Below are 8,134 nucleotides of genomic sequence, written 5' to 3' on the forward strand. Positions count from 1 at the left end.
TTTCTGGATCACATCCGTCAACTCCGCACAAAGTGCACAAGAGGGCTAAATATTCTGCGCTCTCTTTCCTCAACATCTTGGGGTGCGGATCGATGCACCCTACTACGCATCTATCGTGCACTTGTACGATCCAGACTGGATTACGGGTCCCTGGTATACAATTCGGCCAGAGACAGTGTACTTCGTTGGCTCGATCCTGTCCATCATCTGGCTCTCCGTACCGCTATTGGAGCATATCGCACATCTCCTGTCCAGAGCTTATACGTCGAAGCAAACGAACCGCCATTATTGCTTCGACGTAAGCAGTTGTCTCTAAACTACGCTCTAAAACTGAAATCCCTGCCAGACCACCCTACGTGGCTAACCGTTTTTGAGCCGCGATGGGAAAATTTGTACAACACCCGTAAGACTGCCAATCGTCCTTTTGGTATTCGTGTCCAAGAGCTACTCAAAGAACTTAATATAAAGGTAGACAGGGTTGCCCAAACACCAAAGCAACCCCTTCCACCCTGGCATGCTCATGTCCCGGCATGTGACTTGTCCCTTAGAAATTGGGGTAAGTCGGACACTCCATCGTCTGTCTACCTGCAGCTTTTTTCAGCACACCGAGCTGAACATTCTGACTTCGCGCCAGTCTACACAGACGGCTCGAAGGCGGAATCATATGTGGGGTCTGCTGCTGTCTTTAGAGACAGCACTACTTCGGAGCAGATTCCTTCTGAATGCAGCATATTTACTGCAGAGCTGCACGCTGTAAAGTTAGCCTTGGATCACATTAGTGAATGCCAATACCAACGGTTCATTTTATATTCTGACTCTCTCAGTGTGTTACAGGCTTTAATATCCGTGAGGTATAATCCTCACCCGGTTCTGTCTAGCATTCAGCAGAAGATTCACGTTCTCCATGATCGCGAATATGACATCCGCTTCTGCTGGATTCCCAGCCACATTGGGATTAGGGGAAATGATTTGGCTGACACCGCAGCGAAATCAGCAATCCCTAATAATAATCTCTGCCTGTCAGTCCCCTATACAGACTACAGGCAAATAATACACGAGAAGATACATTCCCAATGGCAGGAGTTGTGGAATGGACAGACTGGGAATAAACTATACCGTATAAAGCCTTTAATTGAACCGTGGCAGTCTAGTCTGCGCAGGAATCGTAAGGAGGAAGTTGTTCTTGCCCGGACCCGCATAGGACACAGTCATTTAACTCATTCATTTTTGCTGAGGGCTGATGACCCTCCTATGTGTGAGTCTTGTGGCACAGTTTTATCAATTAGACACATTTTAATCGAATGTCCAGTTTTTAGCAGTATCCGTCTTACCGCTTTTAATCATCTGACTGAGCCATATACACTCAGTCAGATTTTATCCGACAATGACAATGTGTCTGCTATTTTTAGATTTTTAAAGTCAATAAATATTTTTACTCGTTTATAAAATCTACATTTTTCTTATACTTCTTGACATAGTGACCTAACTAATTAGGTCACTGAAAGTTTAAATTATTTTATAAATGACATGGTCTTGGCGCATTATAGCCTTAGTAGCTAATGCGCCAATAAAACCAAAACCAAAACCAAAACCAAAAAGCCCTAATTGCAAAGGCAACCACCCAGCCTTCTCTAAAACATGTGACCAATGGAAATATGAAAAGAAAATTCAGAAGTACAAGGTAGAAAAAAAAGTCTCATTTTCAGAAGCAAGGAAACAAATACAGCAAGTGATACCAAAACATACATATGCTGATGCTACCAAAAGATTTCATACAATATCTGTTCAGACTGACACATCAATACCACCAAACATTTCTATTTCTGAGTGGGCTCGATCTATACTCTCTTCCGTACCACAGTCCTCAAAGCAACAGACTTCAACCAGATCTTGTAACACACCAGTTACGATACCACCTGTTGCTGGTGCAACTTCCGTAAGACCTGCTCAAAAAGAAAATGCTGATCCCATTAATAAGCAGCATGCTGAATCCTCTTCCGCTATGGACACAAATGAGACTTGCAATCAAGAAGAAAATGAAACCATTTTGGAAATCCATCCAGAAGACGAAATAGAAACCAGACCTGTTTTTTCAAAGAGAGAGAAGATGAAAGCTGACCGCCTGAAACAGATTTCCAAAAAGCAGACAGATGCAGCTACTCCATATAAACCCAAACAATGAAAAACATCGTACAATGGAATTGCAGAGGCTTTCGCAGCAATAATGACGACATCCACGGAATAATTATGAACCATAATCCAATTGGAATCTGCTTACAGGAGACATATTTAACAGCGCAGTTGTCTCCCTCGATAAAAAATTATACTCTCTTTCGGCAAGACAGACTTACAACCACAAATGCTCATGGAGGGGTAGCCATACTCGTGGACTCACGAGTCCCTTGTAAACGCATTCCCCTACAAACTGCCATTGAAGCCGTTGCCACGCGAATAGCGATTGGCATTAACCTAACACTGGTTTCCATCTACCTGCCACCCAGTGATCCTTGTACGTTTCAAGAACTTCAAGATCTCATTTTGCAGTTGCCAACTCCTTTCTGTTTATTGGGCGACTTCAATGGACATAATCCATTGTGGGGATCTCCCAACACAGACGCCCGAGGACAACTCATTGAAATGCTTGTCGACAGACAAAATCTAACCATATTAAATACAGGCTCTCCAACTTATTTCCATCTACCAACAGGATCAGTCTCTGCAATAGACCTATCCATCTGCTCTCCTATCCTCTTTCCTAGTATTGAGTGGACTGCTCTGGACGATCCACTCAATAGTGACCACTACCCAATAATCTGTAAAATACAAACTTCACTCTGCATAACTTCAGAAACCAGCAAAAAATGGAAATTTTCTAAGGCAGATTGGACAGAGTACGCTTCCCATGTATCCTTTGACAACCAGGTCATTGAATATCAACCAATTGACAAAGCTGCCAAACATATTACAAAACAGATCCTAGTAGCTGCATCTACTGCCATTCCTCAATCACAGTCAAGCATCCGTAAAAGCAGAAACTACTGGTGGAATGAGGACTGTAGAAATGCAAAAAAAGAAAAAAACCGTGCTTGGAATTTATTCCGTAAATACCCTACCACTGCAAACTTGATAAACTACAAAAAACTTAGAGCTAAGGCCCGCCATATTAGGAAAAAAGCAAAAAAAGACTCTTGGATTCGATTCGCAACTGAAATTAATAAAAATACTGACGTAAGAATTATATGGAAAAAAATCAGGCAATTAAATGGCAAATTTCACCCATTGTCCTCCCCACTTATCACCTGGAACGGGTTGGAACTGTCTACTCCTGCAGAGATTGCAGATGCCCTAGGCGCAGTATTTTCGCAGTTATCTCAATCAACAGCATACGAATCATCATTTCAAAAGATTAAGACTTCAGCCGAAAAATCCCACCTGAATTTCAGAACCAAATCCTTTCTACCGTACAATCAACCACTCACTATGCTAGAACTTCAAGAGGCTCTATCCACTGCAAGGAACAGCGCTGCTGGCCCTGATGGAATATACAACATAATGCTACAGCATCTAGATAATAAATCGCTATCTTTGCTTCTGACATTCTATAATCGCATCTTCATAGAACATTCATTCCCCAGTTCTTGGCGTCACTCTTTTGTACTGGCAATACCCAAACCAGGGAAAGATCTCTCTATGCCTAATAATTATAGACCCATTTCTCTCACCAGCTGCTTAAGTAAAACCCTAGAAAAAATAATACACCGTAGACTAACATGGTACCTTGATTCCCAAAACATAATATCCGATAATCAATTTGGTTTCAGGAAAAACCGATCATCACTGGATCTTATGATCAAAGCAGAAACTAATATTAGGAATGCATTTATTCAAAATAAGCATCTCGTCATGGCATGTCTCGATATAGAGAAAGCCTTTGACACCACTTGGCGTTTTGGCATCCTGAGAGATCTTCATTCCCTGGATCTGAGAGGTCACTTACCTCTTTTCATACAGAATTTCCTACAGCAGAGGACCTTTCAAGTTCGCTATCGGCAAGTCCTTTCCAAAACATATATACAAGAAGAAGGAGTCCCTCAGGGCTCTGTTGTTAGTGCAACTTTGTTTGCAATAAGAATAAATCAGTTGACTAAAATTATTCCCAATACAGTGACTTCATACCTATATGCTGATGATCTGACGGTCTCTTGCAGTTCACAAAACATGAGTTTTATTGAGAGGCAACTTCAAACATCAATCAATAATATCGAACTATGGATGACACAGAATGGTTACCGACTGTCCTATCAGAAATCTAGTGTCATTCATTTTTGTAACAAACGAAAGATGCACCCAGATCCTGAAATACATTTAAGAAACCAACCTGTCGCAGTTGTGAACAGCGTTCGTCTTCTTGGTGTGATTTTTGACAATAAATTGAACTTTAAAGAACACATTAAACATCTACGGACTGTTTGCCAGAAAAAAATGAACTTACTAAGAGTTATTTCTTCTACATCGTGGGGTGCAGATCGTTGCACCCTACTTCACTTATATAGAGCCCTAATTAGATCTCGCCTTGATTATGGTGCCCCGGTGTATGATTCAGCTAGGGAAAGCGTGTTATCATGTCTTGCCCCTATTCAACATTCTGCCCTCAGGATTGCTGTAGGTGCTTATAGAACGTCGCCAGTACAAAGTCTTTATATTGAAACCCATGAACCTCCCCTCAGACTCAGGAGAAAGATGTTACTCCTAAACTATGCGGCCAAAATTCAAAGTATATCTACTCACCCCATTAGGCCAATACTTAATGATCCACAGTTCTTTATGCACTATAGAAACAAACCCAGAGCAGTTCAACCTACTGGCATCAGATTGCAGGCATTATCGCAAACCTGGAATATACATCTTGACAAATCTATAGAGGAAGATCCTCTTTTAGAGATCCATGCCGAAGAAGAGGAAATGGACACTGGTCGGCCAGTCTTCCAAAAAAAAGACAAACACAAATTGGAACGCCATAAACCAATCACTTTCAAAAAGCAGTCAGAATCAGCTCCATCAACTAAACACAAATAATGCCTTGTATTTTACAATGGAACTGCAGAGGCTTTCGTTGCAATACAGTCGATATCCAAGATCTAATAAATAGATTTTCTCCAGTTGCCCTTTGTCTTCAGGAAACTTACTTAACTTTGCAAATTTCTCCTTCGATAAAGAACTATTGCCTTTATCGAAAGGATCGTAATACAGCAAATGCTGCCCATGGTGGTGTAGCAATCCTGATAAATTCAGTGATCCCAACTAAACATATTCCACTTCAAACTGAAATAGAAGCTGTTGCTGTGCGTATAACACTCCATATTGAAATAACTTTAGTATCAATCTACTTACAGCCAAACCGTACCTACTGTTTAAAAGATCTTGAAGATCTCCTTATACAGATACCTCCACCTCTCTGTATGTTAGGGGACTTCAACGGGCACCACCCCTTATGGGGCGATCCTAAATTAGATAGACGAGGTAGACTCATTGAGAGTCTAATAGAGGCAGCAAACCTCACTATACTCAATACTGGCACACACACTCACGTTCAGCTCCCAAATGGACATACCTCAGCCATAGATCTCTCCATTTGTTCTCCATTACTGGTCCCGACCATAGAGTGGTATGTTTTAAATGATATAATGGGTAGTGATCACTTCCCAATAGTATGCAACCTATTAATAGCACAGACTCCTCCAGCTCAACCATGTAGAAAATGGAAATTTGCCCGAGCAAACTGGGCAAAATTCCGGTCATCAATATCTTTTGATGAGGAAAAAATCCGTCTCCAGCCTATTGATGATGTGACACAATACATCACGTCACATCTCCTAAATGTGGCTAAAGAAACGATACCACTATCAAATCCTTCGGTTCGTAAGCATTATAATTATTGGTGGAATGAGCAATGCACAAAAGCTAAAAAAGCAAAAAATAAAGCCTGGAATTTGTTTCGGCAATATCCAACAACACCCAATCTAATAAATTATAAGAAGTCAAAGGCAAAAGCACGCTTCATACAAAGGCAAGCCAAGAAAGAATCCTGGATCCGTTTTGCATCAAGCATTAACAAAAACACTGACACCAAAATAATATGGAAAAAAATTAGACAGCTTTCTGGTAAGTTTCCTACCGTACCTTCACCAATTCTGTCCTGTAATGGGCAAGATCTATCTAGTCCTTTAGATATCGCAAATGCTTTGGGCAATACATTTGCTAAAAGCTCAGTGACAGAAGCTTATACACCACTTTTCCAGAGAATTAAAAACACTGCAGAACAGCACTCTGTTAACTTCCAAACTGCTCTCCTTCTGCCGTATAACAAATCCCTACAATATTCCGAACTCTTGCATGCTATCAGAACAGCCCACAATGGTGCTGCCGGACCAGACGGAATCTATTACGTCATGCTACAACATCTTGATGACAGAGCTTTGCATCTCCTTCTGCTCTTTTACAATCGTATTTTTCTAGAAAATGTCTATCCAACTTCTTGGCATCATTCTACTGTTTTGGCATTCCTAAAACCTGGAAAAGATCCAACCAATCCCCATAGCTATAGACCAATATCCCTCTCAAGCTGCCTCAGCAAAATTCTAGAAAAAATTGTCCACTGTAGACTCATCTGGATCATTGAGTCAGAACAGTTAATGAGCAATAGCCAGTATGGCTTTCGTCAAAACAGGTCATGCCTGGACCTTATGGTTAAGGCTGAATTTGCCATTCGTAATGCCTTTATTAAGCATGAACATCTAGTAATGGTTTCCATAGATATAGAGAAGGCTTTTGATACCACCTGGCGGCATGGCATACTAAGAGACCTTTACTCTCTTGGTCTGCGGGGCAACCTTCCTATATTTATAAAGCATTTTCTACACACTAGATCTTTTCAAGTTCGATACCAACATGCCCTCTCTGCAACTTACATTCAGGAAGAAGGTGTTCCACAGGGATCAGTACTGAGTGCCACTCTTTTTGCCCTAAGAATAGATTCTATCACTAAACAACTTCCAAATACTGTAGAAACTTACCTTTATGCGGACGACCTTGCTATCTCCTGTCATTCCCAAAATATGAGATCTATTGAACGACAGCTTCAGATATCATTAAATAAAATACAGCAATGGGCCAGCCTTAACGGCTGTAGGCTATCACAACAGAAAACAGTTGCTATCCATTTTTGTAGACAACGCAATTTCCATCTGGATCCTGAACTTCACATCTCTAATATTTCCATCCCAGTCACTAGTAACATTAGATTTCTAGGTTTAATCATGGACAACAAGCTAAATTTTTTAGAGCACATTAAAAAAGTACGTACTGCCTGCTTAAAAAAGATAAACATACTCAGATCTTTATCTGCACAAACGTGGGGTGCAGACCGTACCTGCCTTCTTCGATTATACAGGGCATTAATTAGATCCTGTCTTGATTATGGAGCTCCCATTTATGACTCTGCCAGAAAGAGTGCTTTACGCTGGCTTGATCCAGTACAACACAGTGCACTGAGGATTGCACTTGGCGCATTCAGAACATCGCCAGCTCATAGCCTTTACATTGATGCTAATGAGCCGCCACTATCTTTACGTAGGAAATTGCTATTGCTAAAGTATTCTGTCAAGATACAAAGTTGTGCCTCGCATCCCATTCAACCATATCTTTTCAATCCACCGTTAGAAAATCTGTACAGAAATAAACCTAGCATAGTAAAACCAGCTGGTCATCGCCTTCTTGAACTACTGCAGGTTTGGAATATATCCATCCGTTCTGTACAACAAGTAGCCGCTTGTACCCAACCACCATGGGTTCAAACTCCTATACCGACCTGTGACACTTTCCTTTGTCAGTGGGGAAAGAATATTTTGCAATCATCAAATATCAGACAAGTTCATGCTGTTCACACTCAAAAGTATATTGATTTTTTACCAATATACACAGATGGCTCTAAATCCAATTCAAAAGTTGGAGCAGCTGCAGTGTTTCCGGATACAATTGTATCAGCAGCCCTTCCTCCTGAATTCAGTATCTTCTCAGCTGAATTATTCGCAATTAAACTAGCTTTAAAAAATCTCTCTCCTGACTGCTCATTAAA

The sequence above is a fragment of the Mastigoproctus giganteus genome, chromosome 10, assembly GCF_048544385.1.
Source record: "Mastigoproctus giganteus isolate SK-2022 chromosome 10, ASM4854438v1, whole genome shotgun sequence".
In the NCBI taxonomy this organism is placed as follows: domain Eukaryota; kingdom Metazoa; phylum Arthropoda; class Arachnida; order Uropygi; family Thelyphonidae; genus Mastigoproctus; species Mastigoproctus giganteus.